Raw genomic sequence first — 14,733 nt, forward strand, 5'->3', positions numbered from 1 at the left:
ATTTTTCTTCGTTTTGTTATATTAACCCTGGACAATTTGGGGTGTCTACACTGCATTTAGGTAAATAACATGTTAGTGACAACTATATTAAGTATGTTAGTCCTAGTGGCTAAGGGCTCTCATTCTAACTTGTTTTGATGACAACAACCCATTAGTGTTTCTTTGGTCTGTTAATATTTTTCCTCAAGTTCAGTTCAGATATACAGGACAATTCCAAAGCAAGCATAAAGGTCATATGAATATCGAAAAAAAAATGAACAAATGACCATTACCAAAGTTCAACACATAGAACATCCAAAGCACAACCAACCAAAACATATATTATTTGTGTAACGCCTCGACCCGTCATGTGGGCCCAGGGTGTTATTTTAGTTACATCTGTGTACTTGATACCATCTCAACATACAAGATATGCAGCAGAATAATGAAACATTTTCCTTTTTCTATTACCAGAGTCTAAACCACAACATACATCAGGGTTCTTCCATTCTCATAATACAAATCATAATAATAAGTCAACTAATATGGTCCATATGACCATAAATACAAAACTGAAGACATACTACATAAACTGCTTGTCGCGACGTCCTAGACTTGCCAGAAACCACTCTAGCACCGGTGCGGTTGCGAACTGGGGAAAAATGTGGTGAATTTTGAAAAGAAATATTTTCGTGGAAAAATATGGTGTATGGAGTCCTCACTAACCTTTTGAAGTGTGGTTAAAACACTTGATTGCTACCCTGTTACGAGTAGAATCAGTCTGCGCTACCAAAGTCGAGCTCCGGAGTACGGTTACGCGAGGGGAAGGTAATAGCACCCCCTACAAGTCTGTTCTTATGAACGGTACTAGATTAATTGAAAATTATCCCAAAATAAATTTAATAAGCCTTTAAAAATTACACCCTTCAAAAGTGTAAAGAAAATGCACAAAACAGATACCATATAGATATTCCCTCAGAACCGGGGCATACCATACTCGGAAGAGCTCAATGCCTCCCTTTGCAATCATTGGGATGAAAAATCGAGAAAATAGTTTACAAAAAAACACTCTCAGGGTTTTGAAATCCTTATAAAATTTTCTAAGTGAAAAGTAATATTCCGGGAGGTTTTGGAATTTATTCGGGATACAAATGATTTTTATGAACCTAGGAAATGTTTTTGTGATTTTTTTCTAAGTGTGAAAACATTTTTGTGATTTTTTATGATTTTTTCAATATCATTCCCGAAACTTGAAATAGCACAAATAAAATTAAGACAGAAACCATGAAGGTGAGTCAAAAAACACTTTTTAGAAATTTTATGAGTTTTTTAAAAAAAACTTTTATGGATTTTTTGTGAATTTTATGGATATCTAAATAATAATAAACAAGCGAAATAGAGAAAACCGGCATGAACCGGTTCGGGGGAAGAGCCGGTTAAGCACTGACCAATCTGGGGGGGGAAACCAGCTTAAGGTCTTGGTTGAAACCATCTCAAGTCAACACGCGTTGCCTTCCGTGTGGGTTATGTGTGGTGTCATGGTATGTGTGGGTGCATAGCATATGTGTATGTGAATGATGCATGATGCATTGATAAGCATGAATGCTTGGATGTGTGAACATGCATGTATGACACATGAATGGGCATGCATATGCATGCATGCATGAATGAATAATGGGATGATGTAATGCGTGAATATATGTATGTATGTATAAGCATGAGTGCACGGATAAGGATGAACATGCATGTGTGGTGCACTAATGAGCATGCATATGCATGCATACATGAATGAATAGTGACATGATGTAATGCATGAATATATGTATGCATGGATAAGAATGAACATGACATAATGCATGAAGATGTGTATGCATGGATGAGAATGAACATGCATGCATGCATGATGTGTGATGGGTAGGCACATGCATGAAGGGATGGTGTCACGAGTGATGATGTAGTTCATGAGTGTACGTGTGCATGGACAAGAATGAGCATGCATGCATGCATGATGTGTGATGGGTAGGCAGATGCATGAATGGATGGTGTCATGGATGATGATGTGATGCATGTGTGTACGTGTGCACGGACAAGAATGAGCATGCACGCATGCATGATATGTGATGGATAGGCACATGCATGAATGGATGATGTGTGTGTGCGTGGATATATGTATATATGCATGTGGGCATGTGAAAGCGTGTATGGCTGTGAGTGTAAATGTATGCATGAATGTGTGTAAAGGTTAATGTGTGCGTGAGTGTGTGTGAGTGTGCATAAATGTGTGCGCATAAGTAAACAAGTTAGTACACAATTTAGCTGATGAGTTAGTATACATGTAAGTAAATAAGATAATATACAAGTAAGTAAATGTTAGTATGCGAGTTAGTATGAGTTAGTATGCAAGTAAATAAATAAATGGGTTAGTGGACAAGTAAATAAATGGGTTAGTATAAGTTAGGGTACAAATAAATAAATGTTAGTATACAAGTAATTAAAAGGGTTAGTATGCAACTAAATAAAAGTTAAGAGTGCAGGAAAGTAAATGTTAGTATACAAGTTAGCATGAGTTAGAGTACAAATAAATAAATGTTAGTATGTAAGTAATTAAAAAGGTTAGTATGCAAGTAAATAAAAGTTAGAATGCAGGAAAGTAAATGTTAGTAAAAGTTAGTGAGATTCAGTATATAAATTAGTAAGTTAGCATGTGAACAGTGTGTGAAATGATTTGTGAACAGTGTGTGTAATGATGTGTGAACAGTGTGTGTAAAGGGTGTGTTGATTTAGGTGTAATCCCAAGAGGGGGGTGAATTGGGCATTTTAAAAATTCTTTGAAACTTATTTACCACTTACTCCCTATTCTTTATTTAAACAATTACTTATCTAGATCGTGTGAATTATTCAACAAAAACACACATGAAATACAAGTAATGAAATGTAGTGCGGAAAGTAAAGAGATAAGGGAAGAGAGAATGCAAACGCGATTTTATGAGGTTCAGCCAACCTAGCTTATGTCCTTGCCTTGAGCAACCCACTCAAGGATTCCACTATAATCACTGCTCCTTAAATTGGGATGAAACTTCCCTTACAATCCGCTACATGCAAGAGATACGACTTCCTCCTAATCCATTGCTTACAAGAGATACAACTCTCTTCTCAAACCCAATCCACAACCCGAACCGTGATTACAATCAAATTTGTAAAAACTCAAAGTTGCTTCTAACAAAGCTAGTGAGTACAATTGAAATTCCTAACACATAATCATATGATGAAACTTGAAGCTCAGAATGTATGAAAGCGATACAATCGTCATATGCAAGAATATGATTCACTAACTCTCCCTTTTATCAAATCTCCCAAAAATATTCATATAAATCAATGTTTTGGAGAACTTAGGTTAAAACTTTGAATATAAAAACAACTTTAAAGATTGCAAAGATTTGAAAAACACTATGTCACAACAATATTTCTCTCAAGTTTTCAACCACAATATGATCAACTTAATATATAAATATATATAGTTATGAACTTCTAAGGATATTTAATCAAATGGTTTTGAAGTATCAAAAATATCAAGTCTTTAACTAGATATACTCTTGAATCAAAATCTATTTAACCAATGGAAAAATCCTTACTCAAGTAATGATCTTGCCAAAAATAATCTCTCCCTATATATATATGAACACTCAAGATCAATCTCTCTAGTGATATTCAATAAAAAGTGACGAGATGAGAAACTCTTGAAAATAATAAATCGATTTACCAAACCTTAGTACCAAGTTGAAATCAAGATGTGTAAATGAATTCCCTTTGATTTTCTGAGTTGATTTGCCCAAGCTTAATGAATATAAGTTGATGTGCAAGCAATCGTATAGCAATATGTTCAAGTCTCTCAAATTTCTTTCAAAAGCAATGTTTTTTTCTTTTCTCTTTGATCTTAGCCAATACACTAGGGTTTAGATGCTCAATATATAGGTATCTTGCCCTTAGGATAGATGTCAACCGTTGGATAAAAAAAATATCTCGCGAGTTCTCTTATTAAAGATTAGATTTTTAAGTTTTTCCGCAAGTTCAGACGATTGAGGTCAAAGGCCTAGACGACTGAAGTTCCTTAGAACTTCAAAAAATTAACATGGACACATGGTCAGATGACTGAGGTTAAAGGCCCAGATGACTGAAGTGTCAGGTTCAGAAGACTGAAGTCTGAGTTCAATCTTCTGAGGTACTTCTTCCAGGTTCTGTGTTTCACCATTTATTCTTCAGGCGACTGAAGTTTATCTTCGTTCTTTTGAAAAAATTCTTCAGACTACTGAGGGTAACTTCAGTCTTCTAAAGTTGCAACTTCAGGTGTCTGACCATTGAGTTCGGTCATCTAATGTTCCTCTTTCTTGAATTTTTTCTTTATAGTTTGAAAAACTGCTTTCCTCTCTTTGTTGGCTCTTTTATAAAAATATTTCTGGGGTTTTAAAAATATTTCTAAGTTCATGAATGTCCAATAATGATGTTCATAAAATGCATGAGTCTTAAAATCATTCAAGGGTATATGTTGAGCCTCAAATTAAATTATATGAAAATATAAATACATTAGCTCTGAGTATCCATTCCCATGACGTTCTTGAACTTCTTGTTTGCATCTTCTTTTTTGTACTCTTTGAGTTCCATGGATTTGCCAAGTTGTGTGTGCTTTACTTTTCATAGCTTCCATGACTTGTTATCCTTTCGTGCATGCTTAATATAGTTCTTGTTCACAATCTCAATGTACAGATCAAATACCAAGTAATTTGTCATTATCAAAACAAGATTGGACTCATAAAGTCAACAATCTCTCCATTTTTGATGATGACAAATACACGAGTAAAAATATAGAATAAAATGGGTTACGCCTAACAAGACTCCCCCTCAATTAATGCATCAACAATTCAGTAAGTAAAATATGCTCATGCCAAATGAAATATGCTCATGTTCATACACACGTTATTTAGCCTGATTCTAAATGAAATATGGTTATGTTCATACACAAGTTGTTTAGCCTAATTCTTCTCCTATAGCCTGATTCTTATAACCTGATTCATCTTATAATCTTATTCTTCTCCCCTTTTACACAATTAGTGTTGTCAACCATTTTTGCCTAAAGCCTAATTCTTCTCCCCTTTTGACATCAACAAAAAAATGTATAATATTAATACATGAGTGAACAAAGTCTTATATTTTTCTCCCCTTTTAAGTCTTTAAGTTTTGAACTTATTCAACCATTAGATTTGACCTAAAAAAAATTTACTTTTCCCCCTTTTGACATCAACCATCCCCCTTGCTAATGCATAAATATGTGTTATGGAATGTAAATTGTATTGTGAACATACACAGGGTGCCAAATGTCAAAGATTATGTGAGGATACCAATGTTGATTAATGTGATATCAAATGAGAACAAATGAGTCGAAAGTGAAATGTTTAACAAATTGTGAATATCAAGTGACGTTGCTCCCCCTGAATTATGTCATCTAATATAATTCTAGGCAACCTCTCAACAATGCATCAAGCCTAATTCTCGCCTAATTTGGATAAACCTATCATCTGCAAGTGGTTTTGTAAATATGTCTGCCCATTGTTCATCTGTGCATACAAACTCAAGTGCCACATTCCCTTTTTGCACATGATCACGAAGAAAATGATGTCGTATTTCTATATGCTTAGTTCGTGAATGTAATATGAGATTATTTGAGATGTTTATTGCACTTATATTGTCGCATCTTATAGAAATTGTTTCATAGCTTAATCCAACCTTCGTCAATTGTTGTTTCATTTATAGCGTTTGAGCACAACAACTACTTACCGCTATGTATTCTGCCTCAGCTGTGGAAAAAGTAACTGAATTTTGCTTCTTGGAAAACCAAGAGACTAACAAATGCCTTAAGAAATAACATGTACCACTTGTGCTCTTCCTATCCACTTTGCTACTCGCAAAATCAGCATTTGAATAGCTGATAATCTCAAAAGTTGTATACTTTGGATACCATAATCCAATTTCCACGGTTCCTATTAGATATCTAAGTATTCGTTTAACAGCTAACAAATGTGACTCTTTTGGTGCCACCTGAAATCTTGTGCACAATCATACGCTAAACATTATATCAGGTCTACTGACAGTTATATATAATAAGCTACCAATCATTCCACGATAAAACTTGACATCTACTAGCATACGTTGTTCATCTTTATCTAATTTCAATGAAGTGCTCATAGGTGTACCTAGTATTTTTCCATCATCCATATTAAACTTTTTTAGCAGATCTCTAACATACTTAGATTGATTTATAAATATTCCATGTTTCGCTTGTTTGATTTAAAGTCCTAGGAAAAAAATTTAGTTAACCCATCATGCTCATCTCAAATTCATTTTGCATAGTATTAACAAATTCATTACACAATTCTTGATTTGTAGCTCCAAATATGATATCATCTACATATACTTGAACTAGGAGAATGTCATATTTCTTAGACTTTATGAACAAAGGTGTGTCTATCTTTCTTCTGATAAATCCATTTTCAAGTAGAAAACCGCTTAGCCTTTCATACCAAGCTCTAGGAGCTTGCTTTAAACCGTACAAGGCCTTTGTTAGTTTATAAACGTGATATGGATTCTTATGATTTTCAAAGCTTGGGGTTGTTCTACATACACTTCTTCAATTATGTATCCATTTAAAAATGTGCTTTTGACATCCATTTGATATAGCTTGAAATCCTTAAAAGCTGCATAGGTTAAAAGCATTCGAATGGCTTCCATTCTAATTATAGGTGCAAAGGTTTCTTCAAAATCTATTCCTTCTTCCCGGTTATATCTTTGAGCTACTAGTCTAGCCTTATTTCTAACAACTATCCCACGTTTATCTTTCTTGTTCTTATATATCCATTTTGTTCCAATGATTAACTTATCCTTAGGTTTAGGAACTAATGTCCATACTTTGTTTCTCTCAAATTGGTTTAGCTCTTCTTTCATAGACAACACCCATGATTCATCCTCAATTGCTTCACTCACATTCCTAGATTCTTCTTGAGATAGAAAAGAAAAATGACTAATCATATTCCTAAGTAAGGATTGGGTGGCTACTCCACTTAATGGTTCACCTATTATTTGATCAATGGAATGATTCTTTATGTACTTCCATTCTATAGGTGGTTCATTAACCTCATTTTCAATTTGATTAGTTTAAGTGGACGGTTCCGTAATTTCATTTTTCTTTTCTGAATCATTCTCAATGGATAGTTTCTTAAATTCCTTATTTATCTTAATTTTATCTTCATCAGCTCTTTTGGAGAAGGGATTTGACTCATCAAACATTACATGAATAGATTTTATAACCGTCAATGTTCGTTTGTTATATACTCTATAGGCTTTACTATCTAATGCATACCCTAGGAAGATACCTTCATCTGATTTCACATCAAACTTTCCTAAATGTTCATTATCTCTAAGCACAAAACATCTACAACCAAAGACATGAAAATATGATATTTTTGGTCTATGGTCATTCCATAATTCGTACAAAGTCTTATTTAGTGATGGTTTAATCAAAACTCTATTTAGAACATAGCAGGCAGTATTCCCTGCCTCAGCCCAGAAATACTTAGGTAATTTGTATTCATTAAGCATAGTTCTGGCCATTTCTTGTATAAACCTATTATTCTTTTCAACTACACCATTTAATTTTTTGTGGTGTTCTAGGAGCTGAAAAATTATGAGCAATTCCTAATGAATTACAGTAGTCTTCTATGTCTTGATTTTTAAATTCTTTACACCTATCACTTCGAATTTTAGTGATAGTATATCCCTTTTTCATTTTGGATCTTCTTGCACAGGTTTATGAATTGTTCACATGCTTCATCTTTATGACCTAAGAGTAATACCCATGTATATCTTGAAAAATCATCAACTATGACGAATGCGTATGACTTTCCTCCTAAACTCTAAATTTGGTTTGGACCAAATAAATCTAAGTGTTGCATTTGAAGTGGCCTCATAGTGAAGATTTCTTTCTTCTTCTTAAAGCTTGTTTTGCTTGTTTTCCTAGTTGACAAGCCTCACAAATTTTATCTTTGACGAATTTTATCTTAGGCAGTCCCTTAACTAAGTCTCCCTTAACTAGTTTAGATATTAAGTCCATGTTTGTGTGTCGTAGTCTCCTATGCCAAATCCAGCTACTTTCATTCATAGCAAATAAGCACGTCACACTCTGTGAGGTTAAGTTATCAAAACTGGTGGTATATACGTTTTCATGACACTCAGCAGTGAACAATATCTTATTATCAATTTTGTGTTCAACAATGCACTTGTCATGTTCAAAAAACACTTTGTAACCTTTATCACACAGTTGGCATAAACTCAATAAGTTGTGCTTTAAACCATCAACTAGTAAAACATCATCGATAATTAGTGATGAATCATTACCAACTTTACCTACACCTGTGATCCTTCCCTTAGCATTATCTCCAAAAATGACAAATCTTCCATCCTTGGGTGTGATGGATGTGAACTTCGCTTTATCTCCGGTCATGTGATGTGAACATCTGCTATCCATATACTATCTGTCTTTTTAGGATGATGATCGTAAGCATATCTCAAGGTCATCGTGTGCTATTAGACACAGATTGGCAATCTCGTTATCACTGGATTCAGATTCTAAACAGCTTGTGCAGTGCATATCCCAACCGACTTTCAGTGCCTTCTTCTTTTTCTTTGAGGCGTTCACTAGTTTGGGACACTAAGGCTTGATGTGTCCAACCTATCTGTAATTGTAGCATGTTGGTGGATCTTCCTTTTTTTTCTTCATGCTTGACTCTCATTTTTCTGATTTTGAGTTTCAAAATTTCCTATTGAACTTCTTATTCTTTTTCAAGAACTTCCCGAACTTCTTTGTTAACAAGGCCATGTCGTCAACTGATTCTAAATCACTTCCCTCACTGGAGCAGTGAGATGATGCCTTAAGCGTTGTGGCTTTCTTTGCTTTGCTTTGCTTTGCTCATTCTTCCTCTTATTTATTGCTAGCTTATAGGTGATGAGCGATCCAATGAGTTCGTCAATAGAAATCTCCTTGAGATTTCTCCCTTCTGCTATTGCTGTAGCTTTTACTTCCCCAATTGGAGGTAGTCCCCTAAGTATTTTCTTGATAAACTCATAAGCAGAGTAAGTTTTTTCAAGTGCATTTAAAGAATTTGTGATGTGTGTGAATCTAGTGTACATGGATTGAATAGATTCATTAGCTGTCATCTTAAATGCTTCATATTCACTGGTGAGCATGTCTATCCTACTATCTTTTACTTCCTTAGTGCCTTCATATGTAACTTCTAATTTTTTCTAAATTTCTTTAGTAAAGTTACATGTCATTACTCTATTAAATTCATTTACATCTAATGCACAGAAAAGCAAGTTCATCACAGTAACATTTATTTGCACTGATTTCCAGTCCTCTTCAGTATTCTCATCTTTAGTGTTAGGTACATTTACCTTATCAATTACTTTCATAGGAACATGGTTTCCCTTAGTAACTAAATTTCATACCTTCTAATCTACGTTTAATAGGTATATGCTCATCCTACGTTTCCAATAGGTGTAATTTACACTACAAAAAATTGGTAGTTTAGTGGATGAGTGTCCCTCACCGAATGGAGTTATACCGATATGTACTGTGTGATCTTTTTACAAATGAACTATTAAGTCTATGTAAAACCGCTCTGATACCAAATGTTGATTTAGGTGTAATCCCAAGAGGGGGGTGAATTGGGTATTTTAAAAAAAATTGAAACTTATTTACCTCTTAATCCCTATTCTTTATTTAACCAATTACTTATCTAGATCGTGTGAATTATTCAACAAACACACATGAAATACAAGTAATGAAATGTAGTGCGGAAAGTAAAGAGAGAAGGAAAAAGAGAATGCAAACACGATTTTACGAGGTTCAGCCAACCCGGCCTATGTCCTCGCCTTGAGCAACCCACTCAAAGATTCCATTATAATCTCTGCTCCATAAATTGGGACGAAACTTCCCTTACAATCTGCTGCTTACAAGAGGTACGACTTCCTCCTAATCTGCTACTTACAAGAGATACAACTCTCTCCTCAAACCCAGTCCACAGTCCGAACCGTGATTACAATCAAATTTGTAAAACACTCAAAGTTGCTTCTAACAAAACTAGTGAGTACAATTGAAATTCTTAACACATAATCATATGATGAAACTTGAAGTTTAGAATGTATGAAAGCGATAGAATCATTATATGCAAGAAATTGATTCACTAACTCCTTTTATCAAATCTCCTAAAAATATTTATAAAAATCAATGCTTTGGAGAACTTAGGTTAAATCTTTGAATACAAAAACAACTTTGAAGATTGCAAAGATTTGAAAAACACTTTGTCACAACAATATTTCTCTCAAGTTTTCAACCACAATATGATCTTTGTAATATGCAACTTAATATATATATGATGTGATTACCAAAGATCAAAAACTAACGTAGGATTTGTCAGCAAATATCCCTCAAATATATATATATATATATATATATATAGTTATGAACTTCTAAGGATATTTAATCAAATGGTTTTGAAGTATCAAAAATATCAATCTTTAACTAGATACACTCTTGAATCAAAAATTATTCAACCAATGGCAAAATCCTTACTCAAGTAATGATCTTGTCAAAAACAATCTATATATATATATATATATATATATATATATATATATATATATATGAACACTCAAGATCAATCTCTCTAGTGATATTCAATAACAAGTGATGAGATGAGAAACTTTTGAAAATAATAAATCGATTTACCAAACCTCAATACCAAGTTAAAATTAAGATGTGTAAATGAATTCCTTTTGATTTTCTGAGTTGATTTGCCCAAGCTTGATGAATATAAGTTGATGTGTAGGCAATCATATAGCAATATGTTCAAGTCTCTCAAATTTCTTTCAAAAGCAATGTTCTCTTATCTTCTCTTTGATCTTAGCTAACACATGAGGGTTTAGATGTTCAATATATAGGTATCTTGCCCTTATGATAGATCTCAACCATTGGATCAAAAAATATCTTGCGATTTCTCTTATTAAAGATTAGATTTTTAAGTTTTTCCGCAAGTTCAGACGACTGAGGTCAAAGGCCTAGACGACTGAAGTTCCTTAGAGTTTTAAAAAATTAACTTGGACGCAGGGTCAGACGACTGAGGTTAAAGGCCCAGATGACTGAAGTGTCGAGTTCAGACGACTAAAGTATGAGTTCAGTCTTCTGAGATGCTTCTACCAAGTTTTGGGTTTCACCATTAATTCTTCGAGTGACTGAACTTAATCTTCGATCTTCTGAAGAAATTCTTTAGAAAACTAAGGTTAACTTCGATCTTCTGAAGTTGCAACTTCAGGTGACTAACCATTGAGTTTGGTGTCTGAAGTTCCTATTTCCTGAATTTTTTCTTTATAGCTTGAAAAACTGCTTTCCTCTTTTTCTTGACTCTTTTATAAAAATATTTTTTGGGATTTTAAAAATATTTCTAAGTCCATGAATGTCCCCTAATGATGTTCATAAAGTGCATGAATCCTAAAGTCATTCTAGGGTATATGTTGAGTCTTAAATTAAATCATATGAAAATGTAAATACATTAGCTCTAAGTACTCATTCCCATGATATTTTTGAACTTGTTACTTGCATCTTCATTCTTGTACTTTTTGAATTCCATGAATTTGCCAAGTTGTATATACTTTACTTTTTATGGCTTCCATGACTTGTTATCCTTCCATGCATGCTTAATATAGTTAATGTTTACAATCTCAATGTACAGATCAAATAACAAGTGATTTGTCATTATCAAAACAGAATTTGACTCATAGAGTCAACAGGGTGCATGGATTCTCTCCTCCAAACCCAAACTCCATTACTCTCCTTGCACCCCATGAAACCAAATCTCTTTCAACCATTTGTCTAAAAATAAAATTGGTTTAGGCATTTTGTCAAACAGTTGGTAGGGATTTGGCATCTAAGCACATGTTCAGGAGCAGATTTTTTGTAATACCATCCATCAATTAAGCCCAGAATAGATACCTCAAATCCACACAACTTCAAACACAACCAGTGATGGTAAGTTGAAGGTCATGACCAGAGAATCAATCCCCACTCAAATGTAAATAAAAAAGAACTTACCTAGTTGGAAATTTTTGGACAAGATAAATTGGAACACAAGGGCGGAGTTGCTGGTTCAGCTTGACGTCGGGGGATGGAGGCGAGGTCTCAGGTCTTGCCACCGGGGAATGGTGAGAGAGAGGACGATGGAAGTGGAATGACTGTTCGGGAGGATGTCGGTGATCGTGTCAGGACTATGTTGGGTGGCCGGATACAGGGAAATGCCGAGAGAGTTTCTGTGGGTGAGCTCGGGGATGGTGATGAAGATGGCCATCGCTGGTAGTGGATGTTGGTTTGCTGGTGCCATGGTTAGGACTGTGCTCACCGGAACTGGTGAATGGTCGCTGGCCGAGGTGGTTTCGGTAATGCCGGCGTGTGGGAGTTGAAACCAGTGTTGTGGTAGTTGAGTCTGCTGAGCCAATTGTCAGTTGCAGCTTCTCGTAATTTTTCCAGTGAGGTCATGCTCCGTGCGTGAGGGTCCTGAGGCACAGAGGCAGTAAGGGCTAAGAGATAGGGAGAAATGGAGAATCGGGAGTCTGGAGATCAGGGGCTTCTTGGCTTTCTCACAAATTGCAATCTCGTCTGTGACCGTGAGTAAGGCTGTGTAGTCTCTTGTTGTTTGGGTCTTTACCAATCTCTAGGAATAGGCCAGAGGAGGAGGCAGGCTAAGGAAAGAAGCATCAGACAGCAAGCAATGGAGCCAGAGGAGCGGTTGTCATCAATGAAGCCCCAAGGAGGATGCTTCAAATCTTCTTGCCGTCGCACACACCATTCGGCCACACACACCAAGACGGAGAAGAGGAATATGGGTGTTACTGGAGTTGCAGGCGAGGTGGAGGTATGGCTGTTTTTCACTGAGATGGGAGTGGGCTAGAAACAGAGGGTGGTGATGGCTATGGGCAATGTCGGCTGCTGCGAGACGGTGATGGTGCGATAGGTGGCCACGTTGGTGTGAGGGAGATGGGAGAATGGAGATGAGGCTTGTGCAGGTGGTTAGGGAGAGAAGAGGGAGCGAGCGAGACGGTAGTGAGGTCTGTGAGTGCGATGGGAGAATGGAGAAGATGAATAGTACTTGCCCTCTCTATGCGTGCCCCATGAGTGAGAAATGGAGAGCCGTGTTTTATCCTCCAGAAATTCGTTTCATGCCAAAAATTAGTTCCAACAGAAGCATCATTTCCCCTATAGGCACGCGGCTCTATTTGGGAAAGAAAATATCTCTCACACGTGCTTCCCATTTTTATTTATTTTTTATATTTATTATTTTTTGTTGTCCCATTTTATTTTCCACAATGAAAAACCCAATTTTAATAATACTTGATTCCCAGAAATTGGAAGGACCTGGACTCGGAAAGACGACTCGATAAAAAATGTTCAAAATAAAGTTCATTTTAAAAATTAAACGACTTTACTCCAAAAAAATTGAAAATTTTGAAAAACTCAATTTAAAAATTAAAAATGATCAAATTGAAAGATTCAATTTTAAAACCAAAAGAGGCTTATTTTTGAAAATACCAAAACTCGATCTTAAAATAGTACTCCAATTTAAAATAAAACAGGACTCCATTTGAAGACTCATGACTCGATTAAAAATACCAGGATTCAATTTAACACATACTGGGACTCGATAAAAAACATCAGGGCTCAATTAAAAATACCGGGACTCGATTTAAAACACCAGGACTCATCAAAAATAGGATCCTCCAATTTTTGAAATTCTAAGTCAACTTTTATTACACTGGGTCTTCTCAAGGTAGCTTGGTTAAAATTGGGGTGACGAGAGCTGCCTCTCTTTGTAGGATTTGTTGCTTTAATGTAACAATAAGAACTCTCTTACGTTATTTGTAACAACAAGCTTGTAAAGATAAAAGACACATATTTTAACCAGGCTGCACAACCATTCAGTGCCCTTGGGTTGATCAGGAATGCTTGCCTATCAGGGATGGGGAAATGGAAGTGTCGCACAGCTCTCTGGAAAGTTTGTAGTTTGTAGTTTTTTGTTAGAAGTTAGTGGAGGTGAGTGGTCAGTGGTTAATATGGAATCAAAAGGGATTGGAGATGACTTGCATTGAGGATGACTCGTACTAGGTATGGGGATGATCAATCGGGTGCGAATCTCGAGATATTTTGAAAAATGTCCTCAGGTGTAGGGGTTCTAAGTCCTTGAAAAAAATTGCTCTGCTTGGGATGATCAATTGGGTATTGTTTCTGCCAATCCGAGGGTGGGAGAAGAGCAAACAGAGCAAAATGGGAATGCCACACAATTCTTTAAGAAGTTGTTTATTGCTTTTTGGTTGGCTAATCATTGAGGGCTAGTGGTTAGTGGCTAACATGAAATCACATGGGGATGAGAGTATGACGACCTGGATTTGGGAACAAAGCCACATGCCTCCAAGATAGTTCGAGTAATTCTAATGGAAGACGACCACTTGGATTTGGGAACAAAGCCACGTGCCTCCAAGACAGTCGGGGTGATTTTTCTTGAGGAATGACTATTCGTATTTGGGAACAAAGCCACATGCCTCCAAGATAGTCTGAGTGATTTTTTTGATTGGAAAAATTATTTGGCTAGGAAAATGATCCGA

Source organism: Malania oleifera, chromosome 12 (assembly GCF_029873635.1).
Source record: "Malania oleifera isolate guangnan ecotype guangnan chromosome 12, ASM2987363v1, whole genome shotgun sequence".
Classification (NCBI taxonomy): Eukaryota; Viridiplantae; Streptophyta; class Magnoliopsida; order Santalales; family Ximeniaceae; genus Malania; species Malania oleifera.